General features: G+C 37.9%; 1 protein-coding gene across 1 annotated transcript in view; it reads right to left on the bottom strand.

Moving 5' to 3' along the window:
• LOC132142161 (F-box/WD repeat-containing protein 7-like) overlaps positions 1–22,376 on the bottom strand; it is a 96,669-nt gene extending 74,293 nt beyond the window's left edge. Inside the window, exon 1 of the mRNA XM_059551811.1 lies at positions 22,345–22,376. The gene's annotated coding sequence lies outside the window, so the exon portion shown is untranslated. The remainder of the gene's footprint in view (positions 1–22,344) is intronic.
• Between the last annotated feature and the right edge of the window lie 1,401 nt (positions 22,377–23,777).

Raw genomic sequence — 23,777 nt, 5'->3', positions numbered from 1 at the left:
ACCGAGCTGCTCTGTGGGTAATTAACGCACCACATCACCTCCGGACTCAATTTTGCGGTCAAATTCATGCCACAGTTTCGAGGTACACAGGTTCGAGAAGCCGTTTGACATCATATTTCATAATATCTGTTTGTTTTATTTCTGCACTGTTCATTTTTTTTTTTTCGCAGCCAATATTTTGGGAAAGCCTCCTACCAAAACTCCAGGTGTAATAAGCTGCAGATAAAAACCTGGGAGATTTGAAGCAGTCCCTGAAGTGCTCCTATCTCTCAGCGTTGGGTTAATCAACAAATCAATTCACCGTTCAGCCAAGACATGCACTCTAATGCAATGCACAAGACAAACTGACCCATACCAGCAAATATTTACAACTGCCCTGCATCTCAAAAACCCAGTGAATAAATAATAATTAAACACGTGTTCTTAAAATATTATTACCTAAGGATCATATAGCCTTCAAGACCCACCCTCTCAAAAGAAATAGCATTTTGTTTACTTTTAAATGTCAGTTCAGCGGAATTATATACACACACAATGGCAGTGAATAATTCATAATTTATTGGTTTTTTTTATTGATCTTAAATTTTATTTTCTAAAATTCTACCAATCAGCTTTGATTATATTCACAAATGTAGCATAAATAAATTGGCAAATCATGCATGTGGGAATTTGAGGGGGTACTATTAGCTGTTAGTAGTACTAATTTAGTTTTAGTACCACATCAGCCCCTCTAGCTGAAACAAATAATTATGCAAGTTACTAAAATAAATATAATTTCCTTAAAATAAAGTAATTTAACAGCACATTCGCAAGACTACAGTTCTCTGATACCAGTTAATGGTCGTACTGACATGTAGTTACACAAATAAAATACTTATATTTTTAGTGTTCAATTGTTTAAATGTTTTATTTCATGTTTTTATGATTTAATAAATAAGTAGCTTTTTAAATCAACTTACAAACCCCATGCAGTTTTACATAGCATAGCACATCTTGTGGAGTGTGCTCTGACATGCACTCTTACATAGCTTAACTGACTCAAGCATTACTACAAAACTACTAACTAAAAGCTTGCACCTATCACTTAGCCAAAGAACCGAGTCTACAGCCAGGCCTTCTTTGCATTTAAGTACTCGGGCAATATGTGCCTAGCCAGCAAACATGTGCTGCTGTGGATGTGTCTGCATGGCTTCGGCACTGAGCTCTGACATCCCTGAACAAAAGACACAGATGTGCAGTTGAAGTACTGCAAAAGGGCCACTCTATGCCTGCTCTGTCAGGGTTGAAACACAAGCCTTAGTGCATTGATCATTCAGAGTACCTCTCCAACAGAACAGGCAGACGTCCAAGCAGACAGTAATCGGTTTCACAGAACACACTGGCAGTGGAACAACTCTACAGTTTCAAGGATTTTCATACAAATATTTCACTTGGCATTCACTGATATTGAAGGAAATACTGTAAATGAGGCATAGATGGAGAGAACATCAATCAGTAGGAATCACGTGGTCACACACACACACACACACACACACACACACACACACAAAAACAAAAAAGAGTGCCAGACGTCGTCATTAAAGAAGCCATCAAACTGAAACTGGAGTTTTGTGGCTTTTAGTCCACGTTAGCGAATCGAGTCATCTAGAGTACTTCAAAAAGTTGATTAAATTTCACCCTAAGTGGATATTTAACATTTACAGCATATCTCCTCAGACCAAAAAGAGACAGATTCTCATCCAATCAAAAAGCATTTAGCTTGTAATCAAAGAACAGGATAAATATTTTTTTGGTCTGTTTCCTAGAAGACGACTAAGACTACATAAGAATTAAAAAAAGTCATTTTTTAAGAGCACACAAGGATACAGATGACTTTAAATAATGAATGAAGAATCATAATATTCTTGAAATTTACACATATGAGGTTATTCCACAATAAAAAACATAGATTCAAAACTTCCCAGTGTATCATAGCTCTGAATAATAATCTATTTACATGTTTTTGCAGCATTGAGCGAAGTAGCCAGTTGAGTTCTTGATTTGTGACACTCACAAATCATCTCATAAAGCTTAAAGATTCATTGTGCAGTGTAGAGAGCTTCATCGACTAAAACAGAACTATGTGAGACTGTGATGAACTGAGATGAGTGACAGCTTTTTATTGATTATAGCAGTAGCAATGCAAAAGAGATGTGCATTACAGTAAGCACACCATTGATAATTTCAGGAACACCTTCAGGTTTGATTCTGGAACCAAGCCTGTTCTGAACAACTCATGTCTGTCCATCCATCACAAGAAACATAGTGCTGTTGTCGAGTAAGACTCAAGATTGTTGTTCTGTCACTTGATACAAATAAAACTCAGAAACTCAGCATAGCCTTTCTAAAGATCTAAGGATGGCTGAGGTTTACTTTTAATGTCATGTCTGAAAGAAAATTTGCATTTGTTCTTCACATTTCAAAATGAACCACTTTGAGAGTTATTCTAAACATGCTGTCATTTTTTCACAACATCTTTTATTGAAAGATACAGCAGTGACAAGCATTTTGTCATTGGAGGCAGCACAGTTAAGTACATTTATGTTTTAACACTTTTAAGACACGAACATGTAGTGTTGCTAATAAAATCAGTGCATATCTGGATCAGAAATATTTGCTTCCGTATATAGATATTTGATTACACCTATGTAGCATTTGTATTTTATTATTATTAAATGAGTCAAACGAATATAGCTCTGAAGTTAACTTAAGTTGCGTCTAAGTTAACCAATCACAGCAGTGCCTCTGGAAATTCAGTGTTTTTCACGGAGTAAAAATGAGGATTTACAAATATTGGACCTTTTTCTGGTGCAAAAAGTAACTTTGCAAACTTTTAACAAATCTGAAACTGAAATTGATGTTGCATCATCAATGAGGTTTGTTTGTCACACAAGCAAGCACATCTGAGATTCTGTGTCACATTCTTCAGTCCATGTGTGAGACAAACCATGCAAACCCAAGCCAAACGACACAGAAGAGACAATAAAAGCACAACCAATTCAGTGTTTAAATTTGCTTAGTGTCACAACTGACAACTCAGCTGAATACAAGCAGAATAAAACTTCCTGCAGTAATGTGCGATATTAAAAGGATGCTAATCTACATAATTGCACTCACTCATTCTCAGCAATCACAGGGAGCAAACACAGAGTCTAGAACGCATTCAGGATGTAATTCTATGAATACAAGACTAATGTCTCCTTTTTGCCCTTGAGTCTATGTTTCTTTGAGGAAGGTATTAATCAATACCAGAGCCATGAAGGGATTCAGATTGGTTTGAAAAGAGGTAACCTAACCCTTTTAGACAAGGCTTACCCGGGATGAGAGAGATTCGTCTCGCTCAGAGAGAGAAAACCACTACCTGCCTACAAAGCAATCAGAAGGCCACAGACAGGAAGACAAATGGCATGAAAGTGAATCGTCCTTTCTGCCTTTCCAATCAGCGTTATGGTACCAAGGCTAAAAGTCTGCAAGCCACATTCATATCCTAATTATAAATGTTGGATCAAATGTCTGAAAGTGGGAATAATACATTTTACCCTGAAAAATTAAATGATTGTGCCTCATGTAGAGAAAAGACCAAATAACTCAAGTGCAATATAGTACATTTCCCATTCTCTCAAAACTGAGATTTATATAAGAAGATAGCATTTTATCTTATTTGCTGGGGCATAAATATTTTTCCCAAGATGCAACAGATCAATCTTGTGCAAAGTGAGGGGTGTTTTTTTCCGTTAGGCCAATACTTGACTATAGGTCACATGACCTCATCTGCCACTCATCTCCAATGCGAGCAAATTGCTCTGTTGAAAACTCTCTTCAAAAGCAGCAAATCAAAGTCCGGCTAGAGACAGCCTTTAACAGATGTATATATTAAGAATGCATGTCGATTCACAGACAGCTCTACGGTTGTCAAGGTAGCAAGAAGGCCATAAAATCACCTGGTTCCATCACAAAATCAATTACTGCAGTGTGCTTGCATGGTCTCTCTAATAGCCAAATAACAATGGAGACACTACTGCAAGGTCAGCCCTGCAATGCTGATCCAGACAGACTGAAATCTTCATCAAGAGACTGTGAACCGCTCCTTTCTCCGAGTGCTTCCACCATAAATGTACACTGTTCTGAACGTACAGCTAATTAGAGCAACTCCTGGATGCAAGTAGTTACAAATCCCAAAAATGGAGAAACTGACCATGTTTTTGTAAAGGCCGGGACACACCAAGTCTCTTGGCCATCAGTGAGAATGAGAACTCTGATTGGCTGTTGAGTTTAGGGAACGAGTCAGTGCAGGACAATTAAAGTGAAAGTGATGAAAACGAGACTGCACAGACAGAAGGCGGTTCTAAAATGTTAAACAATCTCACCCAAGCATTCCAATACGCCAATAATTTCATAACGTGAACCGGTTAAAGTGAAGATAGTGCTCAACATGACTGATATTCAGAATGGTAAGCGAGCGGCACTTTGTTTACATCTCGTATATTTGTGTATCTCGTATAATCTCCTTCCTTCACATGTGCTAGTGTGCAGTCGCTGTAGTCTGTGCAAGCGATTTTTGGAGATTTGACGCAGGCTTCCATCGCCACTAGTCGGCTTGGTGTGTCCCAGCCTCAAAACTTTACGACTTGCATCATATGTTGGCCTTCTTGACCCTAGTCTGGGTTGACTAATGAATCGAGAATGGAGATGACAGATCTATGGTTTGTTCAGGCTGTGGAATTGAATGTCTAAGGTCACGTCAAATTCTTTCAACCCATTGTTTCAACTAGAATAACAAGTTTTAATTTTTTCATCACTTGAAGTGCAGAACAAAACAACCCATTAAACACACAATTACATCTATCCCAAAAGCCTTGTCGTCATCAAATATGACGTCTATCATGTATCTTCTGAAACTAGCCTACAAGAACCGAGAAAAGAAAGAAATGTGTAGAAATTTCAAACATTTATGTTTCAGCTATACCTTGTGCTGAGGAGGGCAGCTGGTAGCCAGACGCTGCAGGTGCTCAGAAGTGTGGCTGCAAGACAGCAGATCTGAGCAACAAGCAGAGCGGCCGAGCCTCTTCATCAGCGACGAGATGATGCTGCAGCCACAGCCACACATTGACTTGCTCATCAGAAACCAAAACTGTTGAATGAAGAGAAGACCGATGACTCAAAACCGAGGTTCTCAGCTACCAGCGGCCCTCACTTTGAAGAAGTGTGCTATCAGCTGGATAGGTCACACGTGTTTGCATGAAAAGAGAGATCCACAGGAGGAAAACTGCCATGGAAAGTAAAGTTTTCCCAGAGCCGAGGATGTCACAGGTCTACAGACTCTCTCCGAAAAAGTTCCTGGAACATCTGAACAGTTGAAAAGACAACGCAGAGAGAGTTCACCAAAGGACACGGTCTTCGAGATCAAGTCTCCTTCGATTCAGTATTCCGTAGTTCAGGTTGGGGAAGATACCTGTGTGGCTCCTAACGCAGAGCCTGAAGATGCAGCTGTTCCCGAAAGTGTGTGATGATCCTCAGATGGCAAGAGAGTCAAGCTTCCCCTCCCTGCACTTCCCTCAGCTGCATCTCTTCTCTCGTTCTGACTCAGTCCGCTCTTCCGAGCATCTCGATGAACAGTGGCTCTGGAAGCCCCTCCCCTCAGTCTCTCCTCCTCAGGCTAATCTCAGCAGGACTACCTCCAGTTACAAACCGCTGTCTGGATGTACACTGTGGTAACATATTATGCTGAACACACCATAACAGAGCGGTGCGCACAGTGTAACATTAGTAGACCATGGATGAGCAACTACATTTGCTCAAATGTTCAGTATGACATCAAGCATTTTCATATCTTATAATGTGACATCCACGACTTTTCATTTTCAGCGTGACGAATAGACCGGAAGCTATAACAGATTGCATAACTTCTTTCATGACTCATTATTTGAGTGGAAAGCCAAAAATGTCATTTTAACACAAAAACTGGACTAGATGCAAAAGAGCTACATTTATGTTGAAATAATTGAATAGATATTCATATGACAATACAGTACGCTACTGGAAATGTTTACTATCAGATACAGTTTCAAATTCTGTTTTTAAAAACATTTATACAGTTCATATTTCATGAAGTTTGCAAGGTATGCATTTTAAATACTGCCACAGTTCTCTATTATAATGCATTTTTTTTACTTTTTTTTAGGGTGCTTTGATCACATGTCAACCAAGTCTATGTAACCAAATCTATCCCATATATAAATTAGGGATGGGCGTTTTCTGCAAATATCACATTCGAATATTTGAGCTCACAAAAAACGAATATTCGAATATTCGTTTTTTTAAATTAAGTTTAATGAGACAGACGTTATTTTTCAGCAACATTTATTGTTTCCGTCATTTTTGAACAAGCTTACACACAATAAGCTTGAACATTAAACATCGTGTTTTGTAGCTGAAAACATTTAACAATGCATGCAAACAAAAAAAGTACAGATTAAAAGCAAAAAAAAAAAATGAACAAAGAAAAAACGTAAAGCAGCCTGCAGCAATTAGGCTATTGGAAACGTAGCCTATACTTAACTTTTAAACTGTCAGCAAATCTTTTTTTGCTTTTTTTCTATTGTTCCAAATGTTCTTGTTAAGAAATACGGGCATGTAAACATGATCGGGGGAAAGTCGGCTCCTTAGTCTGTTAACAATAAGGCCGGACACGGAGAAAACGCGCTCTGACGGCACAGACGTTGGCGGGACTCACAAATAACGGTGTGCTAAGCGAATAAGTTTGCATCCGCACTGCATCCGCACCACTCGCATCAAGGAAAATGTTCTGATAATGTTCAAAAAAGTTTTTTTTCTTACTTCTCTCATGTTTTCATCGAGAAACCTGAGATGTTTGTGCCGAGGGTCTAGGGCAGACGCGAGAAGGGGAGTTTTCACTGCATTCTCCAAGTTAGCGGTGTTTATTCGTTGCTTGAGAGATGCCGCAACAATGTTCTTGAATCCGGTCACTTTCTGTGATTCTCCACGGCATATTTGAAGTACTGTAGAAGACCGCAGTTCTTATTAGGGGCCGTTCACACCCATTTTTTCCAGGCGCGTCCGCACCGTATTGAGTTAAAAACATCTCAACTTTTCAGAATGCCGCAAGCGCACCGCGGGTCATGTGACAAGAACTAAACATTCAGCTTCAGCCAAGATGAAGGAACGACTGATCATAGCTGAATATGGTTTGCCATTTTGAAATAAATTTAGTAGCAGAGCAATTGAAAGCGATTTTTTGTGCTGCAAATCCATTTATCCTTTGCTGAAATGTCCGCGTCTTCATGGAGAGAGCGCGTCATTGTTGCTTAGCAACGGCAGACGCCTCAGGAGCGCTTCTGCCCGAGCGCTTTGGAAAGAAGGAGAAAGCGGTGCGCCTAGCGTTTTCCACGCGTTTTTAGGCGCGATATGTGAACGCCCCCTTATTAATTCATTAATTATTTTTTGCTTGCATACATCTTCAGATATGCCGTGGAGAATCACAGAAAGTGACCAAATTAGGTTTAATTGAGAACTTTTTTTTTTTTTTTTTTTGAAATTCGAATATCATTTTTATTTATCGAATAATTAGAGCAGAACGAATTTTCGAATGTTCGACTATCCGTGCACACCCCTAATATAAATCGTGAATTTTATAAGAAAGGACTTCAATTACAAATAAAATTACAAAAGCAAAAGGTCAAATAACATTTTGCTGGAGGCTTGGTTACTCAGCCAATTTAGAAAACTGGGAAAGAAATAAGACAGATAAGGGTGCTGACATGCTGTGGGCAAAACTAAATAAAGGTAATTCTGCCAGAGCGAACCATCTTTAGCCCAAATGCATCATGACAGTCCGTCTCCATCCTAACTTTCTCTCTCAAAGCTCCCTCACCTAATCTCATGCATCCCACCTGATTAGCGAACTGACCGGGCTCCCTTGGGCCTTGTGGGATTTATGCAAATCACCTGACTCATCAGCAAATAATATGACAGATGATAAAGAGATTCCACTGTGGGGATCACACCATTTGCTGACGGAGTGGAGGGGGAAGATATTGCAAGGTGCAGCGGTCTCTCAGAAGTAGGAAAAACGTGAAGCTCTGTGCAACCAGCCAGAAAACTAAAAATAGGCAAAGACTAAATCACATTTCATCACAACCAAACCAAACCGGGCATGTGCTTTACAGGAATACATAAAGGGATCAAATAGTTTTAGGATAATAGACATCATTATTGGGTGCTTTAATAATAAAAGTGCATATACATTACATCATTGTGTGATTACACAAACTAGTGAATATTTCCCCATTTGCCTGAAGCTCTGGATTACAGGTCATAATGTTGTAAATAATGTTCAGTTTCATGCACAGACAGATATTTTTGCTTCATACGACCTCAAAATATCATCAGGAGCCACAGCTATTAATTCTCCGTGTTCCTTGATTTGTTTTTTTTATTCTCAAAGACGTGCAGCTGCTGACTGAATCACCCAGGAGCAAGGTTTCAGCTAAAAATCTTCTTTACTGTTCTACTGGAAAAAAAGGGAAAAAAAAATAACCTACATCTTGGATAACCTGAGGATGAGAAAACTAAGCGCAAATTTTCATTTTTAGCTGTACTATCCCTTTAAGACCCCAAAGATTCAAACAGAACCAGTCTTAGAATTTGAGAAGGAACTCAACAAGCTTTGTTTTGCAAAGTGACCCAACAGTCATGAACTCTGACTTCCACCTGAGACAAGCCTGTTCTGGTTCTGTGGATAAGGTGTTGAATGGTGATTTGATTTTTCAATCTGAACCACCTGTTCCAGAGACTTTCTGCTCAGTGTTCAGCAAGTCAGGTGCATTCTGCCAAGCGTGTGGAGGACATGTATGGAGGTCCACAGCTCCACCAGCCTGGAAATGAACTGCAGTTATCGCATCAAGGTGCAAGTGCACTTCACATTTATCTGTGATCTCTTTTTTTAGATACTGAAAGCCTGGTGCTAATGGATTGGGGCAAATTGGTTGCCACTTCATTGCACTTATGAATAGGCCTTTATTATTTATTTACACCACCTGTTTGACCTGCATACTCCAGCAAAATGGGGTTCTGAAGTAATACTCCTCACTGACAATCCCTGCTGGTACTGAGATTCGAACCCACAACCTTTGGGGGCTTCACTAGAAGTAGTCTTGACATTGTGATTCATTACACTCAAGTGTATTCAATGTAGAATCTTTAGCCCGGTTGCCAGAGTAAATGGACCAAATAAACAACAGACAGAAACTCCTTCATTCTCCCAACCATGACACAATACGAGATAAAACAAAACGAAAGGGAAAGTCTGAACAGTGGGGCTTCATCTGGCTGGCATAATGATATCAAAGATATCTAGCATGATTTTTTACAGGACAATGCAATAATCTCAAGACTCACAAGTCTACGAAAACAGAGCAGCATTTTAAATTAGGATATTTAAGCAATATTTAAAATGCATGCTATACAAGTTAAGCTGTAACGACTGCCAAAGAAAATCATTTACACTTCTAATGCACTTATAATGCAAGTCAATGGGGAAGTCATTCAGAAGGGTTTAAAAGCCTTACATTTTTGTTAAAGCATTCACATTAATTCTTCCATATAAAATGTGTTATTTGAGCTGTTAAGATGTCTAAATTGTCCTTAAAAGCTGTTTAAAAAAGGATGGACATATAGTTATGCATTACTAGTGCAATAGCTGTGGGTGGAGTTTGCTGCATGTAAACAGTACTAGTTATGCACATAGTTAATGACATGTCCCCTAAAGGTGTCTTGTGCAAGTTTCTACATTTATTGCATTTGCATGGTCATGACAAAGAGCTGAACAATTGGATATAACCTTGCACAAAATTAGTCTGCAGTTCTGTTCGCATGTTGACATAAATCACACACCTCTGCAATTCATTGCTTCAAGGACTTCATTTGTAAGTGTATACACTTTCTGTTCTTCTACAAACTGAGGGATGAGTTTGAATGATTTTCAAATCCACGATACTGCAACTCGAAGATCAATAACAATCGCAATATTTCATGTGAGAAGTTACAACTGCCTGATATTTGAGCAATGCATCTCTAGGAGAGAGCAAGTACACATTAAATACAACATGACTACTTTCTAAATGCATGAAATAGATCTTTGCATGCATTAATAAAAAAAAAAAAAAAGACATCTGGATCTTCAGGATGCAGGACTTTGCAAGTTCACCTTCATCCGCATCCACTTTTGAATGCAACACCCCAAATCTTGACGCTCAAAACTTCAATCAATGCTTAGAACAAAGTCCATGCTCCGCATCCCATGCTCTTTTTTGATAATCTGTTAAACACAATAGAGAAGAAAAGAAGGCTACTTGCATAATCACAAATTTAAAGAAATAGACTCGGAGTTGGAGATTAACCCTCTGGAGTCTAAGGGTATTTTTGGGGCCTGGAGAAGTTTTGTCATGCCCTGACATTTGTGCTATTTTCAGTTTCTTATAAATATCTAAATGGGTAAAGTCTAATCTCACTGTAATCAGCACAAACTGGGCTATAATAATATGTGAAATGCATGCATGTACATGATTGTGTTTTTGAGAAAAAAAATGTTATGCGTGGTTAGTGAAAAACTAAAAATGTTAAATCACATGAATAAGGTCATAAAACACATAAAGAACAATGGTTCCCGGGATTTTTGAGAACTGGAGCTTGTAGCCTAGAATTTTTCTTTCTAAATGATGTGAAAATCATCTTGTTTACTCACTTAAAGAAAACAATATATTGATTTACATTTTCTAAGACACTTTTTGTTGGTTAAAGTCATATGCGAGTAGGCGTCAACTACCATGAATATCATTGTGATTTACACCTGAGAAGACAAAGACCTGCATAATGAGCTGCATAATGAGCTGCATAATGAGCCGCATAATGAGCCGCATAATGAGCCGCATAATGAGCCATTCAGTCATCTGTGCCACTGTGAGTGAGGAGTTACAAGAAAGAATGAGAAGACAAAATAAATCTACATAATTTTATGTTTGTAGTTTATTTAGAATATATTTAATTATCCCACAACATAATTTAATATCCACTTGGGGGAGCAGTTAAACAGTTTATTAGGAACAATCAAAGCTGACTTTCAAACTAATTTTTTGCATCATTACTCCAGTCACACAATCCTTCAGAAATCCTTTTAACAATCTTATTTTCTACAAAAAAGATTTATTGTTATTATTATTATCATTATTATTATTATTACTATTATTAATGTTGAAAAGAGCTGAGAACATTTTTCAGGTTTTTTGGAAAAAGTCTTACTAGTAAAATGTTTACACGTTATGTGAAAACTAGTACAAGTATATAAATAAATAAAAACACATGTTTATGATCTCTGCTGAATAAAGTGCTTCATTCTTTTTTTTCTGAGGAAATCCATTTCTCAAATCCTCAACCACATCACATCTTTTTGGGGTGATTTATGTCTTATTCCTCTCATTGCGAAGCAAACAGTAAAATAAAAGAACTTGAAGAACAGTCTCGCTGCTTTTTCTTCTGTTATGGGCGTATTCAAGCCACGCGCTTCAGTTTGAATCTGAATAACTCGTTCAGCGGGGGGGGCGTGGTCACATTAGATATAATGAAGGGAGACATGAAAAACAGACATCGCGTTGTTTTCGTGTGGATTACTTTATCACAGAATATCTGTTTTCTGTGGCACTTGTTTAGTTTAAAAGTAGACATTGTCAAGCTTTTCTCATGTCTCTTCGTTGAGTATTCACAGAGTTACAGTTCATTTTAATGACGTGTTTGTAAATGAAGATCAGCGCAGACAAAGGCTGCAGACAGCACACCTTGTTTGTTATCTTTATTTTATAAGTGCACAAAGTTTTGTTGTTATTATGTCTGTATCCAAAAAAAAGTAGACCCTTTACAGATTCCATTGATGTATTGCTCTTATCTGTACGATTAAAACTGAAAGTGTAATTTAATTTCTTTTCGGGGTTATCAGGAGAAAATGACTCATAACACCTATTCGCGTTAATCGACTCCAGAGGATTAAGGGTTTAAAGATGTGATGCCTGCAGAAGATTGAGAAAAGAGGTGGAAGATCATGCTGTGTTCGCTGTACATTATTTATGAATATTGCTTTTCACTGTGTCAGCTCCCTGGTTTCACATCAATCCGGTGTGAACCAAGGTCTGAGAGTGTGGATTTCACTGAGAGACAGATAGAGAGAGACAGGAAGAGACTTTCAGATTACTCTATTAACAAGCAAAAGGAAAGTTGATAACAGGATGGAATGTGACTAAGTAAACGGGACGATACCTCATAGATTTGGATTGTCTTCTCCCTTCAATTTACTGTACGTCTATGAAATTTGTCACTTTATTTAAAGATCGGACTTTTGCCTCAAAAAAAAAAAAAATACTAATCTGCATTAATAGTTAGTAAAGTAGTTGTTAAGTTTAGGTTTGGGGTTTAGGGTCTAGGATTAAGGGATCTAAAATGCGTAGTGTGACGAACGTCCCGATTCCACATCAGCGTCGCCCTGGTAATTCACGAGGAGCACCGACTCGAGGCTCATCACGGGCTGATCACCCGCACCTGCCTCTCATCAGCCGGGCCTCATATAAGAAGACTTTGCCACGAGCACTCCACTGACTCAGCTGCACCTGGACCCGAGTGAGAGCACCTTTGCATGCTGGATCACCGTCATCACCCCTGCAACCCTTCACTTTATAATAAAATCCACCCCCCGGGGCTTTACACTTGAGTTTGCTCCTGCGTATTCCTTCCACCCCTCCACAGTGTGCAGAATAAGTTAATAACATATGCTTTTTAAAAGTACTAATAAACAGCCAATATGCTACTCATATGCATGCTAATAAACAACCAATTACTAGCGAGAATAACCCTTTTTGTAAAAAAATGAGTTCACCCAAAAGTTGTAATTCTCTGTAACTTTAATTTAGGGTCTCTTAACTAGTTGCTTATAAGCATGCATATAACTAGAATATTAGCCATTTATTAGTAGTAATTAAGCACATATTTAGGCCATAATCTGCATCCCTAATCCTACCCAATACCTAAACCTAATAACTACTACGCATTCTTCTATGAGCCTCCATCCTTCAGTGATGCCAGAACTGCATGAATGGGTGGTTTCTGTCTAACAGTCAGCTGGTATTGTGGCTGGCAGGAAAGCATAGCTACTAGTGCCAACACCAAAACATCAAAGCAGAGGGGCGATCATTACCTGCCATTTATTAGACTGACCGTGCCAACATGCTGCAGCCAATAACGGAGTCATCTGAACACCTGCACGACCCGAGACACAATCTCACGTCTGCGGGACGATTCATGACAACACTGCAAAATCAGCTACTTTTAGAAGTGGCCATCACTCATACGAACTCATTTATATGCAAAACACAACAACATGCGAGTTCCAAAGTTGTGCCAGCTTTTCCAATCCATGCCTTTTGATATATTACTGATCGCATCCCTTCCATTAAAAAGCAGTGATACCTTCGAACACAACACTCGATATCCTCCTCCTCATTGTGTGTGTTACAGATGGGCATTTCATTAGTGTGTCTGCTGCTCTCTCATCTACGACTGCCGGTTAATGAGGATTATAGTTAAACGGGTTTACAGTCATTAGAAGGCTGATCGATTTCAGAGCATCACAGACAGCAACAGTGTGTCAGGATATCAGGTGGCACGTAAATAAGACAATGAGAAAGCAAAAAGGTACAAAAATAAAACTATATTAGTGAATTAAATTATTCAGGTCAAGATTCATCTCAGTTATGCAAGCGTTAGCTACAAACTCATTAAATCTTTCACTCAACAGATTTGTTCAAAAGCACCGACTCATTCAGTAACTAAATATAACTCTGCATTTCCCAGACGTGCAATGTATGCAACCTAACATAATAATTAACAAAAATACAATGACTTAAAAGTTGAGGACAGTCATTTTTCTTGATTTTTTTTCTTGAAATTTTCTTAAATTTAATATTTGCTCAGTCAGATTAACAAATATTAAAAATGTTATTGGTTTATAATATCCTCGCAAAAAGTAAACTGCATTATTATCTGCTAACGACAACAAGAAATGAATATTTGAAGATATTATAATTAATATTATGGTTTTCTCTTAAGGTGATGCATATAATGAAAAGCACTAAACAAACAAATCTAACAAAACTAGAGGCACAGAAATGGTTGTTTTGAACATTATTTAAAAGATTCACACTACTGTTGTTAAGAAAGATTTGCACTTCTTTGAGCAGCAAACCAGCATATTTTTCTGAAGGATCATGTGTCACTGAAAGAAATGTAAAAACACAACAGAAAACTAATTTTAAATTGTAATAAAGTTGCAAATCAATAGTTGGACATAAGAAAAGAACAAACAAACCTTAATTATATTCAAATATTAAAGATTCTAAATAAACAAGCTTATAAATAAATAAAATGAACCCCAAAAATAGGGGTGCACATGAAATCATCAGCCTAGATTTAACAGTCTGTCTGTAATGCAACAGTGGTGGAAGGAGTAATACGCATGAGTACAGGGATAATATACGAGTATATGAATGTTTTTATTACAGTACTGTCTAAATATTAGCTGTGCAGCACTCAGTCCTGCTTGAGGACATGCACCTGAATGTGTCTCTATAGATCTGATTATACATCTATATACTGCCCTCTAGTGGGGGTGTGAACAGGGCACTGAGTAACCATGGCAACAAGGCCCTGACTCAAATCATAGCTTCCTGTCACCACAACTGAACCTACTTCCTGTTTTCAAGCAGTGTTTCCGAAACATGAATGAAAATACTGACCAGGGGAAAACTGGGCATTTTACAGAGAGAGAGAGAGAGAGACAGATAGAGAGAGAGAGACCGAGAGAGAGAGAGAGAGAGAGAGAGAGAGAGAGAGAGACCGAGAGAGAGAGAGAGAGTGAGTGAGAGAGAGAGAGAGAGAGAGAGAGAGAGAGACCGAGAGAGAGAGAGAGAGAGAGAGAGAGAGAGAGAGAGAGACCGAGAGAGAGAGAGAGTGAGTGAGTGAGAGAGACCGAGAGAGAGAGAGAGTGAGTGAGTGAGAGAGACACCTACTGCGCTTGGAAGCATTGCTGGGTATTTTTGGGATTTTAAAAATACCTGACAAAAACAAAAAATGAATACCTATGGAGCTTTAAAAGAATATTCCTGGTTCAATAAAAGATATGATCTATTGATAGCATTTGCAGCATAATGCACAAAAAAAAATTATATATATATATATATATATATATATATATATATATATATATATATATATATTATATATAGCCAAATTTTCAGCATCATTATTGCAGTCTTCAGTGTCACGTGATCACTATAATATTCATATTTAGTGCTAAAAACATATTTCTGATTATCATCAAGACTGAAAACAGTTGTGCTGCTGAACATTTTAGTGAAAATCAATATTAATGTTATTTAGAAATGTCTTTGTCACCATACACAGCAGAAATGTGAACCTTTTAATTTTACCAATGCACAAAAGCAAAATAATTGATAAAACTATTGATATGTACAAAATTAAAAACTCAAATTAGTAAAAACCGGAAGTGTGATAAGAATGCACAGAATCAATGGCTTTATCAGAAAGACACTAGCATGGCCACAAAGATTTGAGAGTTTTTCCACTATAAATATCTCTAGCTTCAAGTCTTCACTCCTCTCTGCCAAATACTGAAGCATATTTAGATGAACTGGCAAGCTTTGGGTGTTTACACCTCAGTTAAAGTCCAATTACATGCATCTTGCATCATATTTGAGATGAACTCCTGAAGACCTGACTGCTGTGAGCCAAGATGAAAACAAGGACGCAGACGAACTGAAGTCGGAACAACTGGGACTACAAACAGAACAAAACCTGTCATCCATGACAGACTCATTCTGGACACATATGGGTCAAAGCTGGACTGGCCAGTGAGGGGCTGTGGTGTAATGGTTAAAGCTCAGGGCAAGCTCGGAGAACGCTTGAATTATTGAAGAGGAATGAATAGAAGAACAGACCAAATGAAGGGGAAACCCTGCAGAGGTTCAGGGTTTTATTGGTCACACTTCGTTAGGAGCTTCAGATGCAAATGCTGCTTCTCACACCAGTCATAAGATAATAACAAAATCATAACTGACAAAGCAAGATCATTATGGACCACCCACTGCTGACAGGATCTCCATGACTTGAGAGATCCCAAATAAACCCATTTTTAATGTGAATCTTTGTTGTGAACGATGCTTTCTTTGGAAGACGGATTATACGGTTTTGATCATAATTCAAATTTACACCATGTTACCAGCGAGGGTTTGTTTTAGCTCCTAACTGAATAAATAAATCATGCATATTTTACCAGAAGAAAAGTTTTGAACTCAAGAAGACTTAAGGGATTTGCACGATCATCGAATTTCCTAGAGAACAACTAAAACTTAAAAAAAAAAAAACAGATAATTATTATAACATGCCGGATATGTAATAATAATTCCCTAAAATATTCATGGTTCTTATATATATATATATATATATATATATATATATATATATATATAAACACAATACACATTTAATGCATTCAAAAATGCATGCAAATGCACATATTTCTAAGTAAATAATTAACACAGATATATGCATGAGAATACCAATATTCATATACATCACATTAAATATTATATTATAAATATTATTATGTTATCTACCCTCTTAAAATACATTTTGTAGTTGTCTATATCACTTACCCCTCCAAATGTCATCTTTCGACGTAACCTACGCACACTTTCACCCTCCCGACTTTCTGCAATGGTTTCATCTTCACTTCCTTCCCCTAAACTGTTTGCATCTTTGGATGCTAACAGTGCTACTGATGTTTTCTGCTCCACTCTTACATCTTGTTTAGACACTGTTTGTCCCTTATCTTCCAGGCCAGCCCGTAACACCCCTTCTGCCCCTTGGTTATCTGATGTTCTACGCGAACACCGTTCTAAGCTTAGAGCTGCTGAAAGGGTGTGGCGCAAATCCAGAAATACTACTGACCTTAATGTGTATCAGTCACTCCTATCTTCCTTCTATGCTAATGTCTGCTAAAATGACATACTACCATAACAAAATTAACAATTCGTCTAACTCTCGCATGCTTTTTAAAACATTTTCCTTACTTCTTTGTCCTCCTCCTCCCCCTCCTGCTTCATCTCAAATAGCTGACGACTTTGCCACGTTTTTCATTAATAAAATTACACATTAGTGCACAATTTTCCACACCACAATCAGTCAAGCTCATATCACCAGCAAACATACACTCATTTACATCCTTCTCTCACTCTCTGAGGCAGAAGTCTCCAAACTCATCCTTTCTAATCACCCTACTAAATGGTAAATGGTAAATGGACTGCATTTATATAGCACTTTCAACAGACCACATGGCCATCCAAAGCGCTTTACAAGTTGCCTCACATTCACCCATTCACACACTCATTCATACACCGACTGCGGTGTCAGCCATTCAAGGCACCATCCAGCTCGTCGGGAGCAGCTGGGGTTAGGTGTCTTGCTCAAGGACACCTCGACACTTGGTCAGGTGAAGCCGGGGATTGAACCACCAACCTTCCGGTTTGTAGACAACCTACATGAACCACTGAGCCACTGCCGCCCCTACTACTTGCCCGCTTGATCCTATTCCATCTCATCTCCTTCAAGCCATTTCTCCTGCAGTTGTACCTGCACTCACTCACATCATCAACACATCCCTCCACACTGGTGTTTTTCCCTCATCATTTAGACAGGCACGTATAACTCCACTAATTAAGAAACCCACCCTCAAGCCATCTCTTTTAGAGAACTACAGACCAGTTTCCCTTCTTCCTTTCATTGCAATAACACTTGATCTAGCTGTGTTCAACCAAGTCTCTACATTTCTCACACACAACAACCTCCTTGACAGCAACCAATCTGGCTTCAGAAGTGGACCTTCAACTGAGATTGCCTTGCTCTCAGTTGTTGAAGCTCTAAGACTGGCAAGAGCAGAATCCAAATCTTCAGTACTTATCCTGCTTGATCTGTCCGCTGCTTTTGACACGGTTAACCACCAGATCCTCCTGTCAACCCTACTGGCAAAAGGCATCTCAGGAACCACACTTCAATGGTTTGAGTCTTACCTATCATATAGGTCCTTCAAAATATCTTGGAGAGGTGAGGTGTCCAAGTCACAACATCTAACTACTGGGGTTCCTCAGGGCTCAGTTCTTGGACCACTTCTCTTCTCTGTCTACATGGCATCATTAGGTTCTGTCATTCAGAAACATGGCTTTTCATACCACTGCTATGCTGATGATACTCAACTCTACCTCTCATTCCATCCTGATGATCCGACAGTAGCTATTCGCATCTCAGCTTGTCTAACAGACATTTCTTGCTGGATGATGGACCATCACCTTCAACTCAACCTTGCCAAGACAGAACTGCTTGTGGTTCCATCAAACCCTTTGTTTCATCACAATTTCACCATCAAGTTAGGCACATCAACCATAACTCCTTCAAAAACAGCTAGAAGCCTTGGCGTTATGATTGATGATCAGCTGACTTTCTCAGACCACATTGCTAAAACTGTCTGATCCTGCAGATTTGCTTTATTCAACATCAAGAAGATCGGGCCCTTTCTTTCTGAACATGCTGCACAACTCCTTGTTCAAGCTCTTGTTCTGTCCAGGCTGGACTATTGCAATGCCCTCTTGGCAGGTCTTCCAGCCAATTCTATCAAACCTTTACAATTAATTCAGAACGTGGCAGCAAGATTCATTTTTAATGAGCCAAAAAGAATACACATCTCACCATTGATGTTTGCATACAAAACTACCACTGGCTCTGCACCCATTTACCTAAATGTATTACTTCAGACTTATGTGCATCTAGAAGCTGGCGTTCTGCAAGTGAACTTCGCTTGATTGTGCCATCCCAAAGAAACACAAAGTCACTTTTACGGACTTTTAAATTAAATGTTCATTCCTGGTGGAACGACCTTCCCAACTCAATCCGAGCAGCTGAGTCCTTAGCCAACTTCAAGAATCGTCTTAAAACATCTCTTCCATCTTTATTTAACCCTCTAACTTTAGCACTCACTATTCTAATTCTATTCTTAAAAAAATCTAACTACCTTTTTAATCTTTTAGTATTCTATTTTCTTTTCATTTATTATGCAATTGTGTGTGTGTGTGTGTGTGTGTGTGTGTGTGTGTGTGTGTGTGTGTGTGTGTGTGTGTGTGTGTGTGTGTGTGTGTGTGTGTGTGTAAAGACCTCTAACACTAGCTTGCTTTTTTTTAATGTGATGCATTTCTGGGCTGTGCAAAAAATCGAATGCGATTTTCATGTACATCTCATCAGTAAAGATGCTCCTGTAATTAGTAGTATATCTCCAGCATGTGCGTTCAGATCAGGGTTGCCAGGTTTTCACAACAAATCCTGCCCAGTTGCTTCTCAAAACTAGTCCAGGGGTTAATATACAGATTTGATTTGCTACAGGAATGTAAAAGAGAGCACGAAAGCTTGGAGCATGTAAGAAATAGAGCAGGACATGAGCTTACTGTCAGGGAATTGTTGATTATAATGGGTTCAGTTGTCTATAGTTGCACCGCTCGCGTCCGGTGAAAACATAGGGTTAAAATTAGCAAACGCTCCAGATCAGTGAAACAGTTTGTTTGCTTGCTTTACTTTACTACAGATTTATTTATAACCAAGACAGCATGATGCAGGCTTTTCAGAGAGACGAAGTAAACAACGAAACTGTGCTGAGCCAGACTAGAGCTCAAAAACAGGATATAAAAATAGCCTATTATAAATTATGATTTTATGTAAAAAAAAAACATTATAAGTGAACATCATAGAATATGATAAAATAACAAAACAAATTGCAGAGTATTATTAAAGGTAGTGTTGTCACGGTACCAAAATTTCAGTATTCGGTACCGATACCAGTGAAAATCCACGGTTCTCGGTACCAATTTCGGTACCAAAGCAAAACACAAAAATATGCTAATTAAAAAAACTTTTTAGCACTAAAAATAAAACCAATGCCATTCTTTATACTTATTTACAATTGTGTTTAAAGTTTTTCTACAAGATATATAATTATGAAAAACAGTAAACAAGTTTCACCCAAATTTAATTTGTCTTTTAATTTATGAAATTTAAACACATTTTATTTCTAGTAAATAAAGGGGATTTCCTATTAAAATTAAAACATGTAAGAAATATTGTGATTTATTTCTATAAAAAATAAAGTTTTATAAATTTTTTCAACAGTAGTAGCAGTATCACATACATTTTACTAAATAATAGTAATATTTCTAGCACAATGCCTTTATGTAAAAATTAACTTTTAGGCCTAATGAATGCATATTTGTAATTTTAACTGAACTTAAAGCTGGTGGTGATGCTTAAGATATTTTTGGTCACTGATGGTTTCTGTAAAAATAATAGTAATAGATCATATTAATTATTATTCATATTAATTATTATTAAAAGATAATACTACTACTAATTCTACTATCATACTAATGTATATCCAATGCACTATGAATTGATGAGCTGCTGGGTTCATGAATATTAATCACGTTGTCTGCGTTTGGTCAAACTGATTTGCTGAAATCAAAACAGGGACGGTACTAAATCAGCGCCAGCCAATGAAATTGCCATTTGCGCATTAGCTCCGCCCACTACCGGAGAAACCGGTATGTCTTCTGCTTGTTCAAAAATGAATATGAATAATTCTAAATTAACTCCATTACAGGAAAAGACAATAAAGAATAGTTTACATATAGCGTGTCGATTCAGCGTGGTAAGACTCTCGCTCTCTCTCTCTTTTGCATGTGTGAGAAACTGAAAAGATCGCTTGATGGAGAGAGAACTCTGAAGCTCAGATGCTGCAATTAATGCAAGCGTCATGTGCTTCAGTCTATGTAGTAAACAAACCCACACGTCTCTGCCATTCATTCATTCACACAGAGACGCGCAGGACACGGATTCATGTTTCAAGCAACATTTGCGGCTTAACATTTACAGATACTGGTCCATATGGAGATTTGATTTGATTAATTTAAGTTAACTTTGACAAATTCTACGACTGTCCATATTAAAATGTAAGTTTCATTTTCATGACTGGATTTTGAGATTCCGTCCGCATTTTCTGCTTCGCGGAAATCATAGCGCTGAACCGGGTTTGAACGGGACCTCGGTACTACCGGTACTTAAAGAAACCTGGTACCGTCACATTTAAAAAAATTTAGTACCGACTTTGTACCGAAGTACCGGGTCTTTTGACAACATTAATTAAAGGTATTATATGCAGCACAGTGGCCCTTTAGCAGAGCAGCTCTTTAACAATTCATCAATGGAAGAGCTGCAGCATATCAGTTTACCTTTATTTCACAAAAGCGTGACGGGACATACATTATTAACCAGCTGCAAGAGCAGCCGAGCACACTACTCCCCACAAGCAGAGACACACAAACAAACATGAAGCTGCCTGTCCCACAGAAATCACCACGCTGCACACAGAGCAGAAGTGTGGAGGTTCATATACATCATACAAAAGCTGAATACATCATCTTTCCATTGATGTATGGTTTGTTAGGAGAACAATATTTGGTTGAGATACAACTATTTGAAAATCTGGAATCTGAGGGTGCAAAAAAACAAATATTGAGAAAATCATCCTTAAAGTTGTCCAGATAAAGCTCTTAGCAATGCATATTACTAATCAAAAATTTGTTTTTTATATATTTACAGTAAGAAATTTACTAAATATCTTCATGGAACATGTTCTTTACTTAATATCCTAAGGATTTTTGGCATTAAAGAACAATCAATCATTTTGAGCCATACAATGTATTTTAGGCTACTTCTACAAATATACCCCAGAGACTGCTTTTGTGCTCCAGGGTCAAAGTTATCAAGGGTGCATTAAACTGATCAAATGTGATGGTAAAGACAAAAGCATGTAGCATAATAAAAAAATAAAGACCTAAATCTGCATACTGGAATAACTTCTAAATAATTTTTGACATTGAAGACTGGAGTAATGATGACAGCTGCGCATCACAGAAATTACATTTTAAAAGATATTTTACATAATATTAATTATTCTCAATGTCACCTGTACCTTTGATTAAACTAATGCAGTATTTTGAATGATAGTGAAGTTCTGAATCCAGGTTCTTCTTCAGTAAAAGAAGGTCAATTTTTGCACACCATGTAGTTACTTACGATTCACAAGTCTGGCAGCTGAGAGTCCTTCACCTCTGACTTCTGTGAATAAAAGAGAGAAAGGAATTAAAGACCATCTTATTTCCTCTTGTACTTATGACGAACAGACTTTTTTTGTGTTTGGTTTTTGTTTAATTCTGGGTTTCATTTATTGAGATTTTGTGCATTTATTGTTTTAGGATTTTCTTGGGATTTGAGATTTTATTAAGGTTTATAATTTATTTATAAAAAGAAAGAAAAAAAAACACCACACCTCTAGCAGCATACGACTGGATGACGTGTGAGCATCAACACGCACCAAAATTAGGCATTAGGCAAGAGTGATGAACATCAGATAAGAACAAGCCTTGGATAACCGTCTGCTCTCAGTCTGACTGCACCTACAGCTGCTACTGCTTTCCCTTTAAAAATTACTTTAGATTTATCATTTAATCAGTTTAAAACCTGTTTAAACGTCTAATCCCATTCAGTACAATGACTCGGACTTTCACACAATTGAAGCCATTGTTCATCAGACACATGTGACAATGGCTCCAGGCCTCTGTAGAGACATTAAATAAATACCATTAAAACATGACAGAGCTGAAGTCTTGATCCAGAACATGAGCTAGAAGATCACAAGAGCAAACACGCTCACACGAGGTTACACAAGAAAAGTCAACATGAAATCTAATCTAAAGAAGCCCATTTTCTGGTTTGAGAGACTGAATGATTAATCTGTGGACACGATTCCAGTGAACACAAACTCAAGATGATATAGCTAAACCCGCACCTGCCTTCAAACAAGGTCAAGGGTGCCAAATAAATATGCAAAGACACAAAAAATGACTGCTAGTCTTCAAGTCACTTTCACACATGCAGAGAAAATCAAAGAGAAAACCAGCTCTGTGATGTAATGTTATGTTCCCATGAACACTCGGAGACAAAGGGCAAAGCAGGGGCATGTTCTTTGAAAGCAGATATGTAACACGTTTTCCAACTCCTCACAGTTTAGCACACTACTGTGGCTGTAAACTGAGGACGTAAACACCATCGACACCACCGAGAGACAAAGTCACCTGCAGGATCACATGCGGTTACAAAAGCCTCCTTTAAGACGATTACAAGCAATCTTCAAAATATCATATTTTATGTTCAACATAAGAAAGCAACTCATTCAGGTTTGGAACAACATGAGCGTGAGTTAATGATGACACGATTTCATTTTTGGGTGAACTATCCCTTTAAGAGTAAATATGCAAAGTAAACATGGACAGAGAAAAAAAAAAAGTATGTATAAGACTTAATTATGGGCCGTGATATTCGCACAGATTCTGTGTAATACACAATACTTTTTGACTGCTTATAGTTCTCAAGTTGGAAAAGACATTTAGTTCCTACTTTGTGAACCTTAGTTCCCGGGACATCTACAAGATGGATTAAAATGCTGATGA

Source organism: Carassius carassius, chromosome 6 (assembly GCF_963082965.1).
Source record: "Carassius carassius chromosome 6, fCarCar2.1, whole genome shotgun sequence".
Classification (NCBI taxonomy): Eukaryota; Metazoa; Chordata; class Actinopteri; order Cypriniformes; family Cyprinidae; genus Carassius; species Carassius carassius.
The sequence above is the reverse complement of the archived record's forward strand: the minus strand, read 5'-3'. Positions and strand labels throughout refer to the sequence as shown.